This window comes from Cricetulus griseus, chromosome 2 (assembly GCF_003668045.3).
Source record: "Cricetulus griseus strain 17A/GY chromosome 2, alternate assembly CriGri-PICRH-1.0, whole genome shotgun sequence".
Classification (NCBI taxonomy): Eukaryota; Metazoa; Chordata; class Mammalia; order Rodentia; family Cricetidae; genus Cricetulus; species Cricetulus griseus.
This window is the reverse complement of record NC_048595.1, coordinates 86,758,744-86,786,387: the sequence shown is the minus strand read 5'-3', so window position 1 is coordinate 86,786,387 and position 27,644 is coordinate 86,758,744. Positions and strand designations below refer to the sequence as shown.

General features: G+C 46.4%; 1 protein-coding gene across 1 annotated transcript in view; it reads right to left on the bottom strand.

Annotated features, from left to right (window-relative positions):
* Epb41l4b (erythrocyte membrane protein band 4.1 like 4B) overlaps positions 1-27,644 on the bottom strand; it is a 144,428-nt gene that overhangs the window by 105,257 nt on the left and 11,527 nt on the right.

Genomic DNA, 27,644 nt, shown 5'->3' with positions numbered 1-27,644 from the left:
GTGTTTGCATTCTAATAACTCATCAAGCTACACCCCAGTTTTATCTGCACATCTCTATCTACAGGGCATATACAAAGGAAAAACTCAAGAGTGGCGATGAAGCTTCATGGTAGAAGGCAAGAACGATATCACAAGGTCTGGGTTCTATTCCTCAGCATCTACCACAAGATGGACTGCACACTCTCCTTTCTGGACCAACTCCTCTGAAAACAACAACAACAGAAGCAGAAGGCTAAATGTAAAATAAGGCCTCTACAGTGTATCCCACTGGAAAAAGCCAGTCAGCTAATGTCCCAAGCACAAGGACAGAGAACAATGGCACGCCAACACTGCAGATACTGCCCTACCAGTGGAGAGGATAATTACAAAGAGGGAGATTCATGTAAAGAGTAAAGGAGCTTTGATTCCGAATACATGCACTATAGGACTGGCAAGATGGCTCAGTGGACCAAGTCACTTGCCACACAAGTCTGATGGCCTGTGTTAGACCTCTGGAACCCAAGTAGATGGAAGGAGAGAATCATCTCCACAGAATTGCCCTCTCGCTTCCACACATGCACCACGGCACATACACACCCTGCCCCTGCCACATGCACCAGGCACATACAATAATAAATAAAATGCTAAAACATATGCATTGTATATTATGAACAGCTCTATAAAACAGGGTATCTGCTGAAGCAAAAATAGACATATTCAAACGGAAAACTATTGGACTTCTCTTTAAAACTGGCCTTTGGACAGCTGTCAGACAGCAAACATGATTGCGGGGAGGAGAGGCGAAGCCCGAACCCTGGCACTCTGCCTTCTTACCCGTAACAACCAATCCTCAGGATGTGTTCCCTGTTGCTCTCCAGTACAACCAGCCCCAAGCAACACCTGCGATTGTGGAGCCAATGCTTCATTAAGTAGTTTCCTAGTGGGACAGAACTAGTTAAGAAAGGCTTTAGCAGCAGGACATGGCAGAAGACCTAGGTTGGGAGGAAGCAAGAGACTGTGCTCAGGGCCCAGATGGACTACCCACTGCGACACAAAGCAGTTCATAATTCCCCCAAGCCCCTATCCCCAACCCAAGCTTGTCCTGTAGGCGTTTGCATGATACCCTGAATATACGGAGCCATAAAACTCAAGCAGCCCCAAATCCAATCTTCACCCCACCTATGTCTCTCTATGTGGATTCAAGACATACCCTCCAACACATGATTTCAACAGTCACAGGTTATTAGCTGATAATGCACAGTGAAAAGGGTCATTGCACACCGCCACTCTGCTTCATTCCAAACACTATTCCTCCTCTATCCTTTGGGCAGAGGCGGGTGATCTTGCCAGACCCCTCCTTTGGTGGACTCATGCCTGCCTCCTGTGTATCTGCAAATACTAATCAACTGTGTCCCTTACTAGATCTTCTGCTAGAATAATGAATTCCTAGCCAGTTTCACAGACAGAGATTCAACAAAGGCCAGGTTGGAGGGATCCTCAAAGCAGATGCTCAGAAGGATGAGGACAGTAGGGTTGAGGCCACTGTACTAGAGCCCACTCACTACCTCTCAGCCCTCCTAGCCTGAAAAGTCAGCTGTCAAACCCCAATAGGCTCTAGATAACTCCATTTACCTGTACTGTCAATCATCTCATCACATGGAGCAGGGTTTATGCTCCTTCCTCTCAATCCCACAGGTAAGGGCATGCCTGTAACTTTACACAGGATCACCTCAGGGTGCAGCTGTCTATGACCCCCATCTCACTCCTCCTTCCAAGTGAGAACTCCCTGAGGAGAGAGCCTAGTCATGCCCACCCAAGTAATCACACCCCTGTCCCTCCAAAGTACAAAGCCCAGCTATCACACATCAGAACCTACATAAGTAATGCATAGGTAGATAACCAGGGAGCTGTATGGTGGGGTCTGGGGTCAAGAAGGAAATGCAGTGGATGGGCTGTGCTACGGCACCAATCATAGCCTAACGGTGTATCAAAAGCGGCACATCTAAATATGCTCATTGCAACATTTTCAAATTCTGTATTCCGAGAACCAGCACCTAGGGAACCAACTGCACTTCCAAGGCCATTTACCTAAACACAATTTTGTCGCAATTATGTGAAGTGCTGTCTAATGGTTACCATAGTAGATAAGTTACTGTGGAAGTCATCCTTGATGCTTTAAAATAAACTAGGTCTCCCCATCTGTGCCAGAGTTAGTCATTCAGTCATTTAACAAGCATTTGCTGATCGTTCATCAACTTCTAACCACCTTCCCAAGTCTTGGAGATGTAGTGGGAGTTAGAAAGTTAGTTAGAGAGTGTGTGGCGCAAATCTGTATCCTAACCTTGCTTGGGTAGTGGAGACAGGAGAATCAAGAGCTCAAAGCTATGCTCTGTCTGCTATGAATTCTAGGCTACAGCTACATGAGCTAATGTCTCAGGAAAAAAAAAAAAAAAAAAAAAAAGCCCAGCACAGTGATGAATGGCCTCAATCCCAATATCTGTGTAGCAGAGGCTGGTGGATCTGTGGACAGGCCTGGTCTACAGCATAAGTTCCACACCTGCAAGGGCTGCATAATAAGATAAGACCCTGTCACAAAATAAAAATTAAAAAAAAAAAATTAAACCCTGAGCTAAAGAGATTGCTCAGCAAATTTAAGAGCATTTGCTTCTCTCCCAGAGGACATGAGTTTATTCCCAGCACCTATGTTGGGTTGCTTACAAGTGCCTGCAACTCCAGCTCCTGGTGACACAACACCCTCTTCTGGCCTCCGTGGGTAATGCACTCACAGGCGCAAACCTACACACAGGCACACATATGTACAAATAATAAGAAATAAAAATGGAGCTTCCTTTCAAAGCCTAAATAAAGAGTCTGAAGCCTGGATAGCTCTTCCCTGCTCACCAAAGAAAGCCCTCAGTGAATAAGCACTTGCTGAGAAGTAAGTTGTGCAATGCAGCTTAAGACACACAGCATGCACCTCCTGCACTCTTAATGCGGCCTGGCCTGCAGCTCTAGAATGCAGTGATGCTGTGCCTGCCACCAGACTTATATGCCGAGCTGTCTCCCAGTACAGCAGGCTCTAGCAAGCTCTACCTTGAGCTCTCGCAGCCCTAATCCTTACGCTTCCCATCTCGACATATCGTTTTTCCCAAAGACCAGCAGCTTTGATCAGTATGCCTCTTTGTAACTGCTCCTTCTGATTTGACAGGAGCTGAAAATAACAAGCTCATTAAAAGCTGCATAAGAGTCCACAGTTGCCAACCTAAGTCGGGGTGGGCAGGCAGACAGACAGCTACTAGGGAAAGGCAGGGCTCTGTGCTCTGTCTGATAGCCAGCCAGAAAGCTACCATGCTGACTCACTGGTTCACGGGCCTGTTTCTGATAAGGGAGACTGCTGGACAGCTGATGTCTTCACTGCATGCCCTAAATAAAGAAACTACGTGACCTTAGATAAGATACCATTGGCAATGTCTTACTGCAACCTGCTCCAGCTGTAATGCCAACAAGTCAAACCTAGTTGTAGAACAAAGATGACAGGAGCCCACTATCCAAATCTCATTCGTCTCCAAAACAGAAAATGCCAGGCTTCCCAGGTAGATTTCAAAGGAATAGGTAAGCTAAGCTGTGCACGCTCAGTAAATAAGTGTGTACGTTCTCGTTGGGAGCTAAATTGGAAAAGCACAGGGTCTAAACAATGAAAGTGACTGCAGGAGTCCTCTCAATGCACCTGCTCCACATCCATCACATGGTATGTCCCTGTGTGTCCACCTTCCTTCTCCATCACAGGCCAGAGCACATCACTTCATACCCAGACAACAGGAATCGTCCCGAGGGGTCCCGACAACATCTACTTTTGCATCTGCCCACTACTCCCCTTTTTCTCTGTGCCTCTGATGGAAGCTGTTATTCAAGACTTCCTTCTCTGCTCCAAAGCACCCACCAGGGAAGTAAGTGTGGGTACCCTCCAGCCTGAACAGGGACTTTACAAAACCATCCGTGCATAAATTCTAACAAGTTCTGCCCCACCCTAGAGCCTTACAAGTATCCTGAATTCCAGTCTAGTTCTAAAGTCTGATACCCTCCAAATACAATATCCATGCCACTTTCCACAGCAGCCCCTGCCTGTAGAGCTGGACTTGTGTCCTTCCTTTGCCTTAGGTGCTCTTGTCCTACCCTATTCCTATCCTTACCTACAGCAAGTTAACCCTGGGGCCAGCACTCTTCCCTGTTCATTATTTGCTCCACTGCCATCTGGGATTTAGAGGCTGACACAAGCATTAGCACTGATATAGATTATGGAAAATCCGCAGTCCCCACAAAAGCTTTCAAATGACCATTGTTTCAGAGGTCTGACCTCCTCATTCCAATTCAGTTAGGAATTTTCTATAACCGGCTGGGACCTGAGAGCAAAACTCTAATACAACCATCACCCCTCTGTCCCCCCACCCCCAGACTCCCTATCTTCTCTAACACACATGACAACACTGGCATTTTATAAATCATATTCCACCGCCTTTAATCCCAGCACTCGGGAGGCAGAGGCAGGAGGATCTCAGAGTCTGAGGCCAGCGTGGCCTACACAGCAAGTTCCAGGACAGCCGGGGGCTTTTACTTTATTTAGATGAGGTGGTACTATGGAGTTCAGGCTGGAACTATGGGGCTCCTGCCTCCACTCACTGAGTGACAAGATTACAGGCATGTGTCACAAATTATACAAAGTTTGGATTCCCATGCAAAAGCGTTAAAACAAAACAGCAAAATAAAATGTTTAAAATATAATTTTGCAGTGCTGAAGATCAAACCCAGGGCCCTGAACAAACAAGGCAAGTGCTATACTAGTTGCATCCCAGCCCCTATCCCAGCCTCCACGCTCATGATTTCTGAACCTATGAACAACTGGGATTTTTTGTTGTTGTTTTCAAATTTGCTACCATTAAGTTTCCTCATCCTTAAATTGGCCTGCGATCTGTTATATGTTAAGTACATTAAGAGTTCAGGCCTGTTATTCCATCTCTCAGTTATCCACCTCACTTTTATAACGTGGAAGTGCCATAGGCAGGCCTGGACCCACAGTACCTCATATTAAGGGCACCTGTGTGGGGAGGGGCTTCCAGCCCGGTTACAACTAAGCACAACGTTCTGCAATGGCCTGTGTCCTGTGTCTCTATGGGGTCACTTGCTGCATTAGAAAGCCAGTTCTATGGCCCCTCCCGCAAACCGAACATGACTCTTGTCACTCTTGAGAAGACGGTAATGCTCTCATCTGCTCTGTCAATCTCGCTCATCGGCTCGGTTGTATCAGCAAGAAAGCAAGTGGGCACCCATGTCAGCTGGTGTCCCTCCCCCAACAGAACAGGATTCACCCAAGCCTCCCTCCCCTGCTAGGACACAGGCCTACATCCATGTGCTTTAGTCAAATGCTTACCGCAGCACAAGGTATCTGAGGTCTAATAATCCCATCAAAAGAAAGACTGAGGTTAGTCCGGTGTGGGATTTTTGTAAACCTAACTTGATCTCTAAGATCAGCTTCCTTTTCTAATGTGTCAATATCCCAGTCTAAGCAAGTCTCAGAGCCTAACCTGGGATCATAGCTGGCCTCACAGTGAGTAGTTCCCAGAAGGCTCCTGTCTCAGGGCTAGAGCCCACAGTTTCTGGGAAGTACTACTTTCATGGTTAGTCACTAGCTCTCTCAACCCCTGCCATACTTATCAGTTTTCTTTCTCTTTTTGCTTGTCTTTCCTTCCTACCTTCTGTCAGCAGAGCTGCTAGGGTAAGAAACTATCCCAAGTGACCCTAACAATCTCATCTCAGAAAGGAGATTTCTTCATTGTAGCCACACTGCTAATCAGAACAGAATGCACCAGTGTCACGGCCCACCTCCATCCCAAGTCCATCTTCAGGATCCTGGCACAAGGCTTAGGTTTAAATAGGGTAGGGAGGCAAGAATTATACACAGCCAAGCAGTCCTAGTTAAGCATGGTCCCCATCTCTCCTGCCAGCCGTTGTCAGAAAGGTATGAAATGTCTTCTGGGTAGACACAAGCCCCTCCCATGGCTGGCACAGGCTTCAACATTTTCCTTCTCCCAGTGTGAGGCTCCTGGAGGAAGTGTGTGTGTGTGTGTGTGTGTGTGTGTGTGTGTGTGTGTGTGTGTTTGTGTGTGTGTGTGTTCATTCTTTTTTATTTGAATTCTTTAATTACCACTCATATTTACATATCCATCCCCCCAGTCCCTCACCCTCCCATCCTCCCATCCTCCCCACCAACCCCACCAACCCATTCCCCAACTCCTCCCCAGCGACAGTGAGGCCCTCCACCAGGGACCTTCAAAGTCTGTCATATTGTTTGGGGGAGGGCCCAGGCCCTCCTTGCTGTATCTGGGCTGTAACAGTATCCCTCCATAGGGAATGGGCTCCCAAAGTCCATTTGTGCTCTAGGGTTGAAGACGGGCTCTCCTGTTAGAGGTCCCATAGACTGCCCTGGCCTCCTAGCTGGTACCCACATTCAGGGGGCTTGGTTCAGTACAATGCTGTTTCCACAGATTTATGACTAGGGTCTCCATGATCTCACTAGGTAAGGTCCACTGTTTCTGCAGGTCTCTCCAGCCCTGTCTTGGCTCCTTTGCTCATCCCTCCTCCCTCTCCACAACTGAATTCCAGTCGTATGGTTCAGTGCTTAGCTGTGGGTGCCTGTTTCTGCTTCGAACAGCCACCGGATGAAGGCTCTAGGAATGGTAACCAAGGTAGACACCAATCTTATTAGGGGAAGGGCATCAATGGCATCTTCACCACCACTGCTTGGATTCTTAGTTGGGGTCATCTCTGTGGATCCCCTAATATTTCCCCTGTGCCAGACCTCTCTCCAAACCTGTACTGTCTCCCTCTATCAAAGCATCTACTTTCTTGCCCTTCTCTAGTCCTCGAATCATTGTTTTAATAGTCTGATGGCCAAAAGGAGAGGCCAGAATGTCTCTTCTGGACTCCCCATTGTCCTTTTCAGTGTAGTGCCTGGACCCAGGGTCTAGTACCTGCTAGACAGATGTTCTACCGCCACAAAGCCCCAACTTGCCAGTTTATACGAACCTTTGTAAGAAACTAGCCCTCTGTTAGAGACACACACATCCCAAGAAGCCTAGGCATGTCCCCTAAACACATGTTTCCCCATGTATTAAGGACTTGGTTCCCAGAGTGACACTGTGGGAAGAAGTTTACCTTTAGGGCTTCTTTTTGGGGAAGGCAGCTAATCAGGAGAACTCGGGTCACTGGGGATGTGCCCTTGAAGGAGTTTATGGAATCCCACCCCACTCCCATCTGTTTTTGTTTTCTGCCTTATGATATAAATGTTTTTTCCTCTGGCACTTGATCCTACCATGATATGCACCTGCTGACTAAAGGCCCAAAGCAATGGGACCAGCTGCTCTTGGACTATAACCTGCCAAAATAAAGCTTTTTCTCTTGCAAGTAATTACTTTGAGTATTTTGTGATAGTAACATATAATAACTAGAAAAGTCCCGGCTGTCAATATAGCAAAGTCGTCAAAGAAGATAAGGGTGTCATAAACACAAACAACTAAAATTATCAAACAGAAATACTACTTCAGCAACTAGAGAGATGGCTCGGAGGTTAAGAGCACTGGCTGCTCTTGCAGAGAGAACACAGATTCAGTTCCCAGAATCCACTTAGTAGCTCACAACTGTCTATAACTCTAGTTCCAGGAAATACAATGCCCTCTTCTGGCCTCTGCAAGCACCAAGCATGCACATGGTACCTGTGTGTGTGTGGTGTCTGCGTTCGTGTGTGTGTGTGTGTGTGTGTGTGTGTGTGTGTGTGTGTGTGTGTGTGTGGTGTGTGTTCACATGTGTCTGTGTGCACCTGTGTGTCTGTGTGTATGCATGTGTATGGCGTGTGTGTGTCTGTGTGGTATGTTTGTCTGTGTATGTCTCTGTATGTCTCTGTGTGTGTACATGTGATGTGTGCCTGTGTGTCTCTGTGTGTGCATGTGTTTGGTGTGTGTGTATGTGTAATGTCTGTGTGTTTGCGTGTGCCTGGGTGTGGGGTGTGTGTGTGTGTGTGTGTGTGTGTGTGTGTGAGAGAGAGAGAGAGAGAGAGAGAGAGAGAGAGAGAGAGAGCTCACATGCACGCACATGCACATGAGCAAGAAAACACATAAAATAAAAAATATTTTAAAAAGAAGAATAATAACACTATTTCAGCCATTAGCAAGATTTGGTGACAAAAAAAACTGGATTGTAAGCCACTGAAGGATGTACACTTGTAATCACCGAACTTAGAAGACTGAGACAGGAAATTCCCAAGTTCAAGGCCACCCTGTCTCAAAATAATGCCTCTTCCCCCCAAAAAAGGAGACTAGGTCTTACACAAGTCACATGGCTAGCTTATACAACTTCCAACGGGCAAAACAAGCCTTGGAACCCAAGGCTTCCTGGCTTAAAGTGCAGAGTTCTTTTTATCTTAACCCACAGCTTCCCAGGCCATCTCATTCACCTTGGCTCTGAATGCATGCTAAGGGTCCTGCAAACAAGAAATATTTATTGATGAGCATGGCAGTGCATGCCTTTAATCCCAGTACTCAGGGGGCCTACATAGGATGATCACACATTTGAGTCCAATCTAGGTAATACAGTAAGACTCACTTAAAAAGGAAGGGAGCACTGGGCATGGACAATTTCCTTTAATCCCAGCACTTGAGAGGCAAAGGCAGATGAATCTCTATGAGTTTGAAACCAGTCTGGTCTACATAGCACGTTCCAGGCCAGCCAGAGCTACATGAGGGTGGGGGGTAGAAAGGTAGGTGAAGGAACGAGGAAAAGCAGGGAGGGAAGGAAGGTGGTTTTTGTTGTTGTTGTTGTTTTGTTTTAATTGAGCCCAATTCAATACACGAATACCAAATGCTACCTGCAAACATGATGAGTCTGGCTCTAACTGGTACACAGATGGATCTCAGGGTAGGAGAGGAAATTTGCCTTTGGACAGCTAGAAAGTCACAGCAGTGTGGAAAGTGGATTATGTGCTCACACACTGACACAGAAGCCGAGACACTGCAGGGAACTGAGCAGCAGCAGTCCGGGTGGCTCCCAGAAATTGAATTCTGGTAAAGCAGAGCACATGTTATTAATTTCCTGATTTGCCTGGCTACCAATCTCTTAGAAATCAGAGGAAGCAACATTACCAACTGCTCTTAATTTTGAAAACAAGGAAGTAAGAATGCTTTTAAAAGGGCTTTCATCTCAGCTAGCCAGTCAGTGGAAGGGGTGTTGCTGCCAGGTCCATGTGACCCTCTTGGGCCTCAGTGAGGGCCCTGGATGAGCTGGGGAGTCTGGGCAGGGACTGGGAGCTATCCTACCACAGAGCCACAGCCATGCTAGCATCAACTAATGGAGAGATCAATAGAGAACATGGAGGCTTTGTGTTGTATTATCGATCAACTATTGACCAGCCTGTATCCCAGCTGATAAGCTGTCTTTGGGCCAAGCTGTATTTACAGCTGAGCAGATTCAGTGCTCTAGGCTCTTCCCTTTGCCCCTCCCTCACAGGATGCAGTGAGGACCACAGTATTCTACTGGCCTGGATCCTATGACTATTTTCTTGGGGGGGGGATGCCGGGGATCAAACCAAGGGTCTCACATATTCAAAGCGAATGTTCTCCACTGAGCCACACCTCCAACTCCTTGAGCCTTCTTTCACTCCACGAGGATATATAATATCTGCTGGTGAGCTCCACATCTGTCTGCCTATGCTTCCACCCAGAGGTGCTAGGTACAACTCCTGAGTTAGTCTGAGGGAGGGGCCTCCCACTTGTTAGTCAAGATGCTGGAAAAGGGTGAAAAAATTGCAAAGCTCGTCTTTTGGGATGCCCTGAAACACTTCAAATACATTTCCTACTCTTCAGAAAGATCACTATGCTGCCATGGACTCCTCACTACCTAATACACTACCCCACTGACAGAGACTTCCCTAACACTATGGCCTGGGGGCATTCCATTTGCCTGATACCATGTCACCTGTCACAGTGTTTCTGTCGCACAAAATTCTCTCTGTTCCCTAGCAAATGGGACAGGGACAGGAGATGCTTTGAGTGTCCTTTAAGGCCAATGCCTCCCACACAGGGGTTTCTATCTTCTGCCAAAAGACAGGCAAAAGCTAGGACACAAAAGGATGAGGCAGGAAAACTGCCCCTAGTTTCAGGCCACAATGCTATCCCCCAAAACAAAAACACGAGCAAAAAGCAGGTGTGACAGTGCCTGCAGACCCAGCACTCCAAAGGCTGCAGACCTAACAGCTGGAGTTTGAGCCCAGTGAGATCTTGTCTCAAAACATCAACAACAGTTACAAAAGGATGAGCAAAGTACATGGGGACTTGAAAAGTACCAAGTGGCAAGGACTTCAGTGACGACAACAATGATGATGAAGGAAGAAGGAAAAAGGAAGGAGGAGGAGGAGGAGGAGGAGGAGGAGGAGGAGGGAGGAAGAGAGAGGATTGGGGAAGGGAGGGGAGGGGAAGAGAGGAAAGGGGAGAGGAGGGGAGGGGAGAGGAGGGGAGGAGAGGAGGGGAGGAAAGGGGAGGGGAGGAGAGGGGAGGGGAGGAGAGGAGAGGAGGCCTTTGAACCCTTCCCTTGACTCTGGAAGAAATTGGCATAGCTTCAAACAAAAACGAACATGAGTATCATTGATGTGAAGTAACAGCCCCTCTGGGATGCTTGCTCTGGAGGAAGATCCATCCAGCATGTAAAAAGTCTACCTACCCTGAGACTGCCATGCTCACCAGCAGCTATTGTAGCAGCATCTTGTTTCTCAACAATAGATTTGAGGTGCTGGCCTTAGGATGTGGCTTTGGTGTTTGACATGATCCCTTATAAGGAAGGGGAGGGGCCTCGAGCTCTCTCTCTTAGGTTGCAGTCTGAGCATCCTGCATCACAGAATCCTGTGCCTCCAGGTGCAGGAAACTGAGGTGGCTATTTACCTTCATTGTGTGAATGCTCCCCAAATAAATACCTGTTATTCTTTTATTTGGGCGTTCCTGGACTTCCTTTACCAAGCCTTCAAACTATCCCAGCTGGGCCACCCTTCCAAACATCTGAGGGTCCCACCCCATCTTGGTCTATCATTCAACTGAGCATCCCTAGGGAACCTTAGCAGATATCCCAAGGAGCAAAGATGCTGCCAGCTGAGCTCGGCTTCAATTCTTGACCAACATAATCCACAAAAAAGATTCACTAAGAAATGGCCATTTAAGGCCCAGAGCACAATGGGAAGTTTATTATGGAACAACAGATAAGTGGAATAAAATACAGACACAGACAGGGCATGTGTGTGTAGCATATGTGTGTACAGGAAAGATTTCATACGTATCAACTTTTTTCAAATTTAAAGCCAAGTTTCTCAAGAAACACCATACGGTGATGCTATCTCAAGTATCACCTGTTTGGAAACAAAGGAGAGTATAAACAAACTTTTTTTGTTTTGCTTTGTTTTTCAAGACAGGGTTTCTCTGTGTAGCTTTGAAACCTGTCCTGGAACTCACTCTGTAGACCAGGCTAGCCTCAAACATACAGAGATCTGCCTGCCTCTGCCTCCTGAGTATTGGTATTAAAGGCGTATACCACCACCACCTGGCTACAAACTTATTGAAAAAAAAAAAAGAAAAGAAAAAAGAAAAAGAAAAAGAAAAGGGAAGAGAAACTAGAAACTTTTTTGAAGGCTACTGTTTAGTAGGAAGATGCTTAACTCTCAGAGGCTGCCGTAGACACACCATTAGCCAGCTCCAGGACAAGAGCTTCATACGTTGGAATGGAAGCAGGAAAAGGGGTGTACCAGCTGTCAGAGAGACCTACCAAACACAACATGTGACCTACAGTGGCTTCTCAATCAAGTGAGGAAAAAAAGAAAACAGTAAGAAGGTTTTCGTAGAAAAATGTAGACATCTGTGTGTGACATTAAGAAATCACTATTTTGTATCGAATATGATAATGACATATGGATACATTTAATGCATATATATTTGCTAAAAGTGACCAATTAAGAAGTAATCTGCTAAATAAATTATGAGATTTGCTTTAAAATATCCCAGAGTCAGAGATCATGATGTATAACACAAGCTCCCATGAGGACAGCTTTGAGGGCCACTGTAACTGGGCCTGGGTTCAACAACCAAGTTACCAGGTTAAGAGCCCAGGAGTGATCTAGAAACTTCATTTGACAGATGAGACAGACAAAGCATGAGGTAGGTAGGTCATAGTTTCCAGGAGGCTACTTTGGGCCAATAATAGAAGGCAAGCCTATTGTGGACACCAACAGCCATTCTTAAGACTGTCTTGAACAGTCTGCACTGTGCTACCTAGGTCAGCCAGGCAAGAGGCACACTTTGCCTTCTGCTCCCAAAAGGTTACAAGCCAAACATGGAACATTGGAAAACCAGATACTTAGGTGCTAAAAACTCAATCACCATAAGAAGTGATTGATTTAGAAAACTACTCCCCACCCCCTCTTTTCCCTCTCCTTCTCTCCACCAAGCAGGGGGCAGGGCAAGGGGAGGTGCCAACCTACCACCACAGGAAAAAAGCAAAAATAAAATGAAATAAACTGGTGCCCAAAGAACGAGTAACATGCAATTAAAATGATGATGTCTGGGGGGGGGGGCAGGAAGAAGCTGCTGGGAGAGGGGCAGACCTGAGAACAAACTGTAGACATACTTTTTGCTGCCAGATTGCAGACACCTCCCTCCCCATGCAATTCTGCAAGCAAATAACTCCACATCAATAAATATGTAGCATGTCCCCACAGAAGCCAGCCAAGAAACGTGAGTGGAAAGAACAAATTTTGGTGGATGTAGACGTCTCCGCAAACTGTCCTGCAACTCAGGCCTAGTGAAATGTGCTGTGAGGGTTATGGAGATGATTTGACCAGTAAAGTACCTGTCCTGCAAGCACAAGGACCTGGGATTGAGTGTCTAGAACCCACATTAAACAGAGAGTGGAGGCAGGCATGGTGGTACATCCATATACTCTAGCACTGGGGTCGGGGTGTGGAATATGGATTAGAGACAAGCAGATCCTGAAGCTCACTGGGCAGCCTACCAAAATTGTTGAGTTTAAGGTTCAGTGAGAGACCCTGTTTAAAAAGTTAAAATTAATAAAAAGTTGGAGAACCATTATAGGAAAGACATCAACTACTGGCCACACACACACACATACACACATGCACACACCCACACTAAGAAGTACACACACACACACACACACACACACACACACACACACACACACACAGAGTGAGGCATGTTAATGCCACCTCATACCCAGCTCTCCCTAAACCCAGTTCCAAAAGAACCCCGCCCCTGAATCCAATCATACTTTTTAACTGTGAAGGAAGATTTTCGGATCTGACTGCATACCTTGTAACACAGGACAATGAGGCTTGGGTTCTCAGTCCTGACTCTGGTTCAGCTTGGGTGGAGTCTGATGTCCAAGAGTTTCTTAACCAGTAAAGATGTTCTAACAACTATATGAAGCCAGGTGATGAATCTAACAGGGCATTGTCGAGGGTTTACCCACAGGACACACCTAGTAGTGGCAGCAGCCTTGATCCTCGAAGCAAGTCTATCAGCAGAAGGTGGAGACATGCTTCTTAAGTTATGTGACTGAGCAGTGCTGTGGGCCAAACTGCACGATGCACTTTGACCCCGCTGAATTCTTATGCTGAAGCCTTGATCTTGGAATGTCACAGTATTTGGAAACAGGGTGTTTAAAGAAGTAGTTAGGTTTGAATAAGGCTATCATGATGAGCCCTACTCCACCTGACTAGTGTGTCTACAGAAAGAGGAAGTGGGCTGGTAAGATGGCTCAATAGAGAGGTCCTTGCTGTCAAACCTGGTGACCTGAGTTCAGTCCCCAGAACCCACAAGGTAGAAGGAGAGAACTGATTCCTAAAGTTGTCCTCTGACCTCCACACGTATGCTGTGGTTCACCTGTGAACACCCTAACATGCAGATTAAATTAATAAATACATGTGAAAAAAAGGAAGAGAGAAGAGAGGGGAAGACAAGACAGGACAGGACAGACAGACCAGACACACACAGAGACACAGGGATATACACGACCTGAGGAAAGAAGGGCAGCTGGGGGAGCCATTTCCAATGAGGAGAGTAGCTTAAGGACATCAAAGCTAGCAACACTGTGGTCTTAACTCCAGGCCCCAGAATTGTAAGAGGGTAGACTTCTGTGGTTTAAGGTTCCCAGAAGGTGGCACATTGTATGGCTGCCCTAGCCAACTAGTGGATATGTAGCCTGAACTGGTCATCTCCTGTAACAGACAAGACTTCCAGTGGAAGGACTGGGACATCAACCCAGTTACATAACATTCCATCTACATTTTGTCCTGCCTACAAAATAGGCTGGGACAAAGGTGGCACAGAAATTATGGGAGTGATCCAACTTGAGACCTGATCCAACTTGAGACCCATTCTATGAGAGGGAACCCATTCCTGACACAGCGTGGAGGGCCAGGACCCAGAGGCTGGACAGCCCAGAGACCTAGGATAGAACCAAATGTGACTGACAAAAAAGAAAGTCAATGAAGTGATTCCTATGCTATTTTGCTACACTCATAGATTGTTGCCTCACCCAATTGTTATCAAGAGGCTTCACCCAGTAACTGATGGAAACAGATGCAGATACCCACAGCCAAACATCAGGGGAATCTTGTGGAAGAGGGTGAGGAAGGCCTGAGATAGACACATGCTCCTTGGGTCTCTGATACCCTATAAAAAAGAATAATAGCCGGGTGTTGGTAGCGCATGCCTTTAATCCCAGAACTCGGGAGGCAGAGGCAGGCAGATCTCTGTGAATTCGAGGCCAACCTGGTCTCCAGAGCAAGTGCCAGGATAGGCTCCAAAGCTACACAGAGAAACCCTGTCTTGAAAAACCAAAAGAGACAGAGACAGAGAGACAGAGAGAGAGAGAGAGAGAGAGAGAGAGAGAGAGAGAGAGAGAGAGAGAATAATAAACGAAGTGGTCAAGCTAGTCTGTGTTTAGTACTTCCAGGATCACACCAATTATTATACACAGACTCTAGTAGAGTGGTTTACTCAGCACTGAATGTGTGTGTAAAAGTTTCAAAAAAGTTAATGAGTGGAAAGCCCATATTTTTTTTCCCCCTTAACACCGCCTGTGGTAAGCTTGACTGTTAAAAACGGACCTAAAACTAACGAGGCATCTCTACCCATTCACCTAATGGGGGTGAATGCACTATGAAGCTGCTTTTATAGATGACTTTTCATCTTTCTTTCTTTCGTGGGTGGGAGGTGGTGAATCTGTAGTTTGGGGGTTTTGTTTTTGTTGTTGTTGTTTTATTTGTTTGTTTAATGCAGGGACTGGAGGTGGCTCAGCTGTTAAAAGCACTTGGTGCTCTTGCAGAGGGACCCGAATTCAGTTCCCAGCACCCATATGGCAGCTGACATCTATCTGTAACTCCAGTTCCAGAGAACCCTACACCCACTTCAGGCCTCAAGTCACCAGCCATGCATGTGGTATACTTACATACAAGCAGCCAAATGTGAATACTCATAAAATAAGAATAAATAAATCTTTAAAAACTAAAACAGTAGCCGATGGGCAGTGGTGGTGCGTGCCTTTAATCCCAGCACTCAGACAGACAGAAGCAGGTGGATCTCTGAGTCGGAGAAGGCCAGCCTGATCTACAGAGTGAGTTCCAGTATAGCCAGGACTACATAGAGAAACCCTATCTCAAAAAAACAAACAACAAAACAAAAAACTAAAAAAAAGTAGCCAGATTCAGGGGCACACAGATTTAATCCCAACACTCAGCAGGCATAAATGGGTGGATCTCTGTAAATCCAAGGCCTACCTGGTCTACATAGCAAGTTCCAGGCCAGGCAGGGCTACGTGGGGACAGCTTGTTTCAACAAAAACAAAAAGAGCAAAAGGTACTGCCCATTTATGAGAAGGCAGAGAGGAGCTAGGAGTGTAGCTCAGTGGTAGAGCACAGAGAATCACACATCCACATGAAGAAAAAGGAAGATGTGAGACTCACAGTCTCCCCTCAGGTTCGGGTCTCCAAGGAGGGCACCAAAATGTCTCCCTGAGGCACATGGTTCACAATTAACGTGAGCTGCTGTGATTAAAATCTTGGCTGTAAATTCACCACACAAAATCAGCCTTGCCCAGCCATTAAGTAGGAAAAATCACATCCCAATTATATATGCATTTTTGTAAGGGACAATGGAATGCCAAGCAGGGCACGAGCCTGAACTAGGACTATTTGTGAAATGTAACTTTAAAATAGAATGCACATGTAGGAAATTATTGACAGAACTAAACACATAAGAACAAATATAGTAACTGCCTGGGTTGGTCATAAACTAGCCTCAACTTCCACCAGTTGGGGCAGAACATAACCTGGAATGGGGCCCCAAGGCCCTGGCACCAAACCAGATGTGAACCAACCCCAACCCCATGCCTTCTAAGAAACCTCCAGAATTCGGGGGTGGGGGCAACCATCAATAATAAGGCTGCCCACACATTCTGAACAACTTCTAGTGGATGGTGCAGAGATAGAAAATTACCATAAGGGATGGAGGGGTCGACACACAGACCTAAGCAACTGCCACATTGTCACATTTTCCCAGTGTCTAAAGAAAATCTAGAAATATAAATTTTTATATAAAATGGGTAGGGTTTTTTTGTTTTGTTTTAAACTTTGCTTAGACCTCCATTTGAGTGTTTTTCTAAAACACTGAAGTGTGGCATGCATAGAAAATCTGCACGTACATTCAAGCCCTTCCCCAGTGTGAAGACCCTGGGTCAGTCACCCTCTACAAAAGGAACCAAAACCTTCCCCAACTTCAACCTGCGGGAGGCTTCCATGTGCGTCTGAGGTCCCATCCCTCCCTTCCTTCCCTCAACACCACAGACTCATTGTATCTGTTTTGAAGTTAGTATCCATGGAATCCCAGGGTGGGTTATCTTTCACCCGAGTGCAGGGAGAGCACCCTTGGATTCCCAGCCCAGCCTGCATCCTTGAACAAAGGCACAGGTGGCACTTTACAACCCTAAAAGGAAGAGAAATGAGAGCCAGTGAATCCACCTTTTGTGTGCTCACCCACAGAACAGAAAGACCTGGAACCAGAGAGCAGGGAGGAGATAAGGAGACTAGATGATGGGTGGTGCAGCGGTCAAAGTCAACGGAAGGGGAGGGTCTGTTTCCTGATCAAAGGGACAGAAAAAGGACCGGACTGTGGCAGGTGACAGTGGGAAGAAGCCAAAGTTCACAGTGCCCAGGAAAGCAGAAAGCGAGCAAACGAAGACTACAGCTGGGCAGACTGGGATGGTCCCTGTGCCCTTCTCTGGGGACAGCAGGCAGGTTTGCAGGAAGGCGTCAACAGAGGACTGTATATGCTGCCTCCTTCTCAAGAGAGTTTCCCACTGGCTTTTCTGTGTTTGTCTTCTGTGCCCACTAGCCCACTGCCACCCCCGGGAATGCTGCTTAAGGCACTAAAAAACTTACATTGTGGACAAAAATTTACATTGTGGACACTTTCAGACAAAAGGCCAATGGAATAGCAAACACCTGTCTCTTGGCAGTAGCCATGGCCACCATTCCATGTCATCTTTTCCTCTCCTGGTCCGCCATTGATTTTTTTTTAACATTTCTTTTTTGGGGACAGGCACTAAGTAGTGTTTCTATAGAAATGCACACATCTGAGCTGTCCAACAAATGGAAACATCTGTGTAACCCTCACTCCCTGATCCACCCAGAGGCAAGAGCTATTCTGATTTGCTTCCTCCACAGATGAGTTCTTTCCATTCAGAACCACATATAAACGGAATCAGAAGCTACACTTTGCGGTAAGGTCAATTTCACTCAGTATAATGGTATGAATACCAAAATCAGTTTTCAAATTTTTTTGAGCTAGGCACAATGGTTTTCACCAGGCATACAGGTTGCAGCACGATGACCACCTGGGCTCAGCCTGGGTAACAAAATGAAACATGTCTTTTTTTCCGTTTTTTGAGACAGAATTTTTCTATGTAGCTTTGTACACCAGACTGGCCTCGAACTCACAGATATCCGTCTGCCTCTGACTCCCAAGTACTGGGATTAAAGGCATTTGCCACCACCACCTGGCTACACGTCTTAAAAAAAAAAAGAAGAAGAAGAAGAAGAAGAAGAAGAAGAAGAAGAAGAAGAAGAAGAAGAAGAAGAAGAAGAAGAAGAGAAAAGGAAGAGAAAAGGAAGACAAGATTGTGTTTAAGCCAAGCTAGCATCAGCAAATCCCTATTACCTTCCTTGTGCTTACCTCTATAAATACTGATAAAGCTTTAAAATCCATGTTTCAGGTAGGATTAATCCATACTGGGACTTAGAAGCATGGTTCTTAATGAACCACTAAAGCTAGATGTCTTCCCTCTGTCTATGTCACAGACTCCAGCTTCTGTACCTGCAGCATCCACGAGCATCTGTCCTAGTGCTCTGACAAAGCTGACTTCTGCCATCCTCAGAAAACCAAAGTTGACGGTTATGGTCTCTTTCCCTCTCATGTTCTATCTGAGCAATTCACAGGTAAAACCATATAAAACCCAAAGTGTTCGCTACAATTGTAGAAGGCACTGTTTCGAATAAATTGGCAGTAACTTGGGGAAAAGACACACCTTACAATCAGCCTTGACTCAGTTTGGTGCCTGGCTTGATTCTGTGTACACAGCACCACTCAATAAATATCTGTGGTTCTCTCTCTCTCTCTCTCTCTCTCTCTCTCTCTCTCTCTCTCTCTCTCTCTCTCTCTCTCTCATAAAGTGTTGACAACTTCCATGTTTAAGGCAACAGAGCAGAGAGCAGAAACTGCCTCTCTTTGATCACCTGTACCAGCTGGCAACAGTGACACTCCACCTATGCTCAGGTACACTGGGATCAGAGTTCACCAGAGGCAGCTATCTGGCACCTGGCAGGGAGCAAGTGTCTCACAATATTGGTTATGGCTGTGCTGTTTCCATTTCCTCCACTGGTCCTCCTGGCCATAGGTTCCATTCAAATCTTCCTGGATCTCTCCTTAGGGGTCTGTCCTATTTGTCCCTTGTGCTGGCCTCATGTAAACCATCCAGGAATAAACCCAGGGTTTGTGGCACCTTAAATAAATATGTGTGTGTATAACTATGTAGTTTCATATATATAGATACATATATAAATACATATATAGATACATGTATATATATATACATTTATATATACATTTCATATATAGATACATATATAGATAATATAGATATAGAGTCAGTAAACCCTTCTTTAAAGTGTTCCCTCTCTGGGCTCTCAATCTCAGCAACTTACCATGCACAAAACATGGAGTGACATTTGCCCTTTGCTCTAAGTTCCACCACTAACTCCAGCGACCAAATTCACTGTCTCCCAAGGCCATAACCCTTAAGCACCCACTCTTCCTGCCCAGCACCAAACTCACTGACAACTGCAGTTCAGCTCAACTGTGACTGCCTGCTTCCTAGCACCCAGCAACTCCTAACAGCACATGGCCACTGCTGTCCTTCTGGTCTCTCCAGCCTCAGGACTCCTGGAGCCACTGCTACATGCTCTCCTGGGAGAGGTGGTTCCTGCCTGGACCATCAGCTCTGTCACCTCCCCTAAAAACTGTCTCCAACCAAAGCCCATTTTTCTCCCAGTGAATTCCACAAGGTTTCATTTGTCCAGCTGGGGCAGTACTTATCATTCTGCTTCATGCTGTGGTCACTGGAAAAGCATAGTGACACAGCAAAGAACCAGCTCCCAAGCCAACAGAATAAAAGAACACAGGTCTCAGCCTCTGTGTTGGTGTGCTCAAGCTGTCCGAACAAAATACCATGGACTTGTGGTTATAACAACAGATATGTGATTCCTCCCTATTCCAGGTGGAGGCAGGGCTAGTTTTAGCGGCTCTTTTCTTGGCTTACAGAAGCCCACCCTCTTCCTAAATGATCATACAGCAATCCCTGTGTGTCTGTGTCCTGATCCCCTCTTTGAATGAAGACAACAGTTACGGTGGACTGAGGACTGTGTCCACACTCTCATTTTAACTAATTGACCTCTTTAAAGACCGTATCCTCACTGGACTAGAATGTCAATGTATGCATGTAAGACAGAAGGAAGGGCCGGGCGTTGGTGGCGCACGCCTTTAGTCCCAGCACTCAGGAGGCAGAGGCAGGTGGATCTCTGTGAGTTCGAGACCAGCCTGGTCTACAAGAGCTAGTTCCAGGACAGTCTCCAAAGCCACAGACAAACCCTGTCTCGAAAAACAAAAAAACAAAAAACAAAAAAAGAGAGAGAGAGAGAGAGAGAGAGAGAGAGAGAGAGAGAGAGAGAGAGAGAAGGAAGGGGCTTGATTCAGCTCATGACAGCAACCACCCTCAGCCAAATGGGAGTAACAGAGAGTGCCCGGTGCCTCACTGGATTCTCATGAGGAGGGCTGCCAAGCACTTAGGAAGATCCTAGAAACTTACAGCCTGCAGGCCAATCTTCTGTCCTGCTGTGAGCCTTACAGACCCAATGTCTTTTCTACAGGGCCACCTTGGATTCTTGCATCACTAGAGACACGCTAAGGGTCCCCTTCCCCATGACAGTAACCAGACTCCCTCAGCCCTTCCAAAAATACAAGAGGTGGTGCAGTATGAAGACAGACAGTGTGTGCTGCCATGAGTTAACTTCTTAAAGATATAAACAGGATGGCTGGTTGCATTTTTTTTTTTTTTGTCGTCCTGAGTGAAAATGTTCTCCCTCTTGATTTAAAAGCACAGAACTGTCATGATGGGATAAACATCTCTTTTAATAGGAAACAGCATTTTCCTCCTTTTTCTATTATGCAACCAGACTGCTCGGTTCTCATGGTCTAAGGGGGTGGAGGACGGTCATGTCTGTGTAGGTGTATGGGAAATGTAGGGAGTGGGGATGGATGTGAGTGTAGAGACCAGACTGTGACATCAGGTGTCTTCCGCAATCACTTCTCCAACTTTGTTTCACGATTGCAAAATTAGCGCACAGAGTATTAAATATAATTATGGCATTTTCCTTTTTTAATACTTTAGAATCACGTGTTTTATGTATATGAGCATTTTGTCTGCATGCATGTATGCGCACCAAGTTTACACCTGGCACCCACTGAGGTCAGTAGTGCTAGAGTTACAGACGGTTGCGAGGCACCATGTGGGTGCTAGGAACAGAACCCGGATCCTCTGGGGAAACAACAGCTGAGCCATCTCTCCAGCCCCATCATTACAGAATTTCCTTAACAAATATGTTCTGGTAGGTCATCTTTTCCTTCCATCTCTCCTCAGCCATACCTCGCTATCCCTGATCTCCCTTCATAGGCCTCCAGTCTCTTTTCCTCTTTCGCCTCCCATACCCTCTTGCCCATCCTATACCCACACCCCTCCTCCACCCCACCCTTCGTTACCTGCTTATTTTTGACAGTCTCCCACTAAACCTGCAGGTCCCAGAGTCATCTAGGCTGGTGGCCAGAGAGCTCCAAGGATGCCTTCCTGGCCTCCCAGCACTGAGATTGCAGACATGCACTCCTATGCTTTTTACACAGCACTGTGGGTCCGATCCAGGTTCTCATGCTTGCTGGCAAACATGCCGCAGTGGCCCTTTTGTACAGTTCCTCATGTTGTGGTGATCCCCAACCATAAAATTATTTCATTGCTACTTCATAGCTCTAATTTTGCTACTGTTATGAACTGTAATATAAACATCTGATATGCGACGCCGGTGGGGGTCACAACTCACAGGTTTGAAAACCAGTGCTTTACAGACTGAATTACCTCACCAGACTCCCCCTAGAATTTTAAAAATAGGAAAAGATGAAGCACAAAAAGCTGGAGCCAGGTTTTCTGGCTGTATCCCATTCTAGAGGCAGGATCCCAAATGAGACCCTTCACTGACACCTCTGCTGCCTCATCCACAAAACAGAGATACACTGCCCTGTGAAGCCCTGGAGGGTATGGAGTGACTCTAGAGTGGATGTGCACACTGCTTGGAGATCTGCTGGTACAGAACAAACACAGCTTCCAGGAGGCATCCTTTACTGGGGGTAGCCTCTTCCTCTCAGGAGCCCTCATCACTCAATTTCAATACACTATGGATGCTCTTGCAAACCAGCTGGCTTACCAAACTATGCACACAGCTCAATACTCAACAATGAACATCTGGGGGACACTTATAACAAAACTGACCCAGTCCGATTAAGCCAAGAATTTGAACCAACAGTTCTCTCGGCAGCTCCCTGCAGGACATGGCAGGTGATTTCTGCACCCAGAACTGTATCATACGCTATGCGTAGGCTACAGAGTCTCTCTCAAAGTTTCATTCTCACCCTTCAACTTTAAAGGCTGAGCTTACATCGCCAAAGCTGTCACAGGCTCAAAGGGTCCAGGTTTAGAGGAGACACCAGCAGATCAGTGAGGAACTGGGCACCCTTACCTACTATATGCTCACTATGTGTGTTCTAGGAACTGCTTTACTGCTCCGTGCTTCCATATCCTCATTTGTATAATAAGGGTGCCAGTGAGACAATCCGTGACACAGGACTATGCTAAGACAGAAAAAAAGTGGGGGAGGTTGAACAAGGAAAATGGCTGGTGCACCTTAAAGACATTATGCTAAGTCAAGGCAGGCAGACAGATTCTACTTAAATGCCCGATGCCAGCAAACCCACAAAGAAAAGATTAGGTTGCCTAGAGCAAAGGAGCAGCGGGGAGTGCCTGCTTAATGGGTACAAGGTGCACAACACTGAATATAATAGATGTCATTCACAGCAAACTGTTTGTCATACCAGTTTTACCACACTAAGAAATCATTTGCAAAAATAAAAGGCCAGAAACGCTATATATTACTCTAATTACTACATAAAGAACAACTATCATATGAAAAAAAAAAAGTGTTAAGGTCTGTCTGTAACAAAAGTGTCCTGCAAGTTCCCTCCCAACAGGAGGTGATGGCAAGTGACAAGCCCCATCAACACAGTAGCATCTCAGATGAGCCTGGAGAGATGGCTGGGCCATGAAGAGTCAACTAAAAAGAAGTCAGTACCAGTTGTAGTGATATATACATCAATCCCAGCACCCAGGAGGCTGAGGCAGGAGGACTGCCATGAGTTTAGTGCCAGCCTGAGATACACAGTGAATTGTAGGCCAGCCTTAAACTACATAGCAAAACCCTGTCTCAAAAGAAAAAAGAAAAGAAAGGCAGACAACAAAAGGAAGGTGAACAGCTAGGCTGGGTGAGAAGTGGAAACTTGCTCAGGAGCTGCGGTGTAACAGTCACAGAGCCCATGGGGCTGTTGATTTTGCAACTGAAAATGGTTCGAGTCTGGTTTTGCTTGTTCTAGCTGTGGGGTATGGGGCCAAATTCTTACTGTGGAATGCTCCCTAAAATCAAAATATCCACAACTCTGCCAGAGAGTTATCATGAGTACAAAATAAAACTAGGAAAGGTAAGAGCCTGATACACACACACACACACACACACACACACACACACACACACAGAGAGAGAGAGAGAGAGAGAGAGAGAGAGAGAGAGAGAGAGAGAGAGTAAGGGATGTGAACTTGTCAAACACTAGTTCTCCATTTTAACAATGCCCAAGAAATTGCCCAGAAGCCTTGAAACATTCTGAGGACAGCATTCTGTCCCACCCATGCCCAGTAAATCCTGGGAGTTACCAAGAACCTGGGGTGTGTCCCAGAACGTGGACTCTAAATAGCTCCCCAGGAGCCTCTAGACTGAAAGAAACTTTTTAAAATCACAGACCCTGGAGAGATGGCTCAGTGGTTAAGGCCACTGGTTGCACTTCCAGAGAGCTCAGGTTCAATTTCCAGCACCCACATGGCAGCTCACAACTGTCTGGAACTCCAGTCCCAGGGGATTCCAAACCTTCTGGCCTCCACAGGCACAAGGCAGGCCCATGATGCACAGACATATGGGTAGGGAAAATACCCATACACATAAAATAAATCAATAAATTTTAAAGCAACATCATTATAACCCATTAGCTCCAGAAAAAAGCAAGGACTGAGGCCATGATGCTCTGAAGGCTGCCACGCTGTACAGAGATAACCCAAGGGCCCAGACCATTTGAAGTCTATGACAACTGCGAAGGGGAGACCCACCACTGAGTTTTGCCCTTTCAGTGAGGACCTGGCGTCCTGAAGTCTGAGAGGGGAACACACCTGGAGCAGGTTCACCTAGGACATCAAGGCAAGTCATTCAGTCTCCTTTTTAGGAAGGTCGGGGAATGTATAAAGCATGTCAAGGACAACCCCGACCCTGCCCGACATGAGCTCCCGGAGAGTGGAGCCCTGATTCTGAGCATCTGCCATCCCCGCAGAGGGTCTTATATAAGTGAGGGGCTCTGTGGCTTGTTTCTTTTGATAAATGAACTAGCTAAAATAGAGTAGGTCTCTTTGGTAAATGGAATACACTAGCCATCTGGGCAGCTCCTGAATGGGGAAGGCTCATCTCTCTGTGAGTGAATAAACTAAATGGCACATTACAGCAATTCTAGCTCATCCAATCCTTTTTCTTTTAAAAGAGAACACTAGGCAGGGAGAGGGCTCAGTGGGTTATGTTCTAACTATGCAAGTGTCAGGACCTGAGTTCAAATGCTCAGAATCCACATTAAAAAGCCAGAGGCAGAAGAGCACACACCTGCAATTTCAGCACTCCTACAGAGAGAGTGGAGGCAGAGACAGAATCCCTGGAAGCTCGGAGGCCAGCTATCCTGAGGGAAGAACAGCAAACAGTAAAGAGTGCCTGCCTCAAACAAGGTGAAGGACAAGGACCAGTATCCCAGGTTGTTCTCTAACCTCCACCGGCACCTGACACACACACACACACACACACACACACACACGCACACACACACACACACACACACAGCACACAGCACACAAGCTTTCCATTTTTCTTTAGCAGTTTCTTTAATGAAGGGACTATGGATTAATGAAGGGACTTCAGATAGTGTTGCTTTTAGAAACAGGGTCTCATGATGTCATCTAGTCTACCCTAGGATGTGTAATAATTCTCCTGCCTCAGTCTCCTCAGGACTGAGATCACAGGCATGTACCTCCACACCTGGCTGAGGCTATAGACTCATTTTTCTCTGCATCAAAATAAGGAGGAGCAGCTGGGTGGGGGTGGTGCTCACCTTTAATCCCAGCACTAGGGAGGCAGAGGCATGCAATCTCTGTGAATTGAGGCCAGCCTGGTCTACAAGAGCTAGTTCCAGGACAGCTACGGTTAAACAGAGAAACACTTCTCAAAAAGACAAAACAACAAAATAAGAGGGGGCAAAGGGTCTCGCCCTTCTCCACAATGCTGAGGCTTTCTGGATTCAAAGCTAAACAAATCTAGCTCTCGAATAGTAGTGCATCCTGGGAAAACACTTCCAACCTTAGATTCCTCCTGTTCCCATTAAGACCGTCCTAATCCCACAGTCTCCTCATCCTACTGGATCTGCCACTGATGGCTCAGATGCCTGACCTAGACCCCAGTCCCAAGCCAGCCTGGGCCCCTCCCTGAACTCTGACCAGGCACCCTCACTGTCATCAAAGAGGTACTGATGCTGACTAACAGATACAGAACAGGTTGCTCAGGCCAGGAGCAATAAAAGGCTTGCGGCTGATGAAACGCCAGGGATGGGCAGCTCAGAGTGCATGGCAGGTTAATAACTAACCCTCCTGGGCCCTTACCAAATATCAGGTGCCTGGAGGAAGCCTCTGTACATAGCATAGGCCGGAGAATTCTTACATGGCTGGGAAGAACCCTGCCTGCTTTAGAAGAGGCAGATAAAGCCGGGCGTTGGTGGCGCACGCCTTTAATCCCAACACTTGGGAAGCAGAGGCAGGCGGATCTCTGTGAGTTCGAGGCCAGCCTGGTCTACAGAGCAAATTCCGAGACAGGCTCCAAAGCAATACAGAAAAACCCTGTCTCGAAAAACCAAAAAAGAAGAAGAAGAGGAGGAGGAGGAGGAGGAGGAGGCAGGCAGATAGTGGAGCCTCAGAGCGAGTATGGCAGGCTAAGTGAGTGGGTGTTACCAAGAAAATCTGAGAGACCCGCCCATTCTCATCATAGGCTGGAGAGATCAGTGAGCATTCCCAGGTGATTGGAAAACTGAACCCACCCCAGAACCAGGCTTTGGGCCAAGTGGTCTCCACTGGCTCCATGAAGCCTAACACTCAGTTATTCCAACTGTCCCATAGTTAGATGGCTTTGTTCTCTCTGGAGTATTCTTTTGCTCTGTGTTCCCTGAAACACACTGGCATATCCAGCTGAGAGAGACAGAGAGGGCTTGCAGAGGGCCTCCTGTCAGGATAAAGGGTACCCAGACTGGAGGGAATAGGATAAAGGAGTGTCTTGTATCAAGGAGCTGGTGATGAAACAGAAAGTAGGCAGAAGAAAAGAAAACATTCCTTCCTCACATCTACTAAGAGGATTCTGGACTTCTTCCATGAGGCAAGATGAGTAGGATATGGTTAAGCTTACTGGCAGGCACAGAGCAAGGAGCAGGGACCTGGAACATGTTCTTTCAAGCCTCAGGACCTTTGCATATGCTGTTCCAGCCACTAGGAAAGCTGATCCCTCACTTGCTTCAGGGCCCAAAGCTCCTTGGTGGTATTTTCCATTGGTCCAGGAGTCTTCTCTCATCTTGCAGTTCTACCTTAGGCTTGCCCACTGAGCATCTACATCAGGTGCAATTACTTGTTTCCACCAACCCCTCAGAAACTATCCTCATGATGCATGTGTCCTGGTTTAGGTGTTTCAAATGCAACCAGTTGCCAAGGTGACCAAATGCAGCAAAATCCCGAAAACAAGAGACATACACAGGACATGTCTCAGCTTCTTCAACAGTTACAAGCTAAAAAATGAAAACTGAAAGAGGAGAGAGATCCAGACAACTGCCTCGTGGAAACTGTCAACAAAACACAATAAACAGACCTTGCTAAAAGCCAGAGGAAAGTCTTGACATTCACTAAATACATGATACTAAAAAGTGACTGTTACATTGAGATGTTTTAACAGACTCGTGGATACATTTTAAAGTATAGCCTTCTCTTCCTGATACACCTAATGAAGTATACTTGAAATGGCATATGTGAAGCTTATTTTAGAGTCACTGGGGAGGGCTAGAGTTGCAGGTATAAACAAGTAACAGTATGCCTGGGCAAAGAATTCTCCTGACATACACTTAGAGTCCATTATACAGTTCCGGGTTGACAGGTCAGTCAGCAGGGTGCTTACCATAAAAGCATAAAGCCCTAACTCAGTCTCCAGAACCCATGTATAAAAAGCCAAGAATGAGTCCTGGGGGCTCCCTGTCCAGCCAGATTAACAGAATCTAGGCCAATAAAAGACCGTCTCAAAAAAAAAAAAAAAAGTGTGGCCTGAGAACTGGCTCACTGGGTAAAGGTGCTTGTTGTTGTGCAAGCTGGAGACCTGCTTGCAGGTTTGATCCCCAGAGCCCACGTAAAGGTAGAAAGGGAGAACTGACTCCACAAAGTTGTCCTCTGACCTTCACACTGTACACACTTGCCGTGCCACCTGCATTCGCAGGTATCATGCACACACCAGGGGGAGAGGGAAAATAATATTT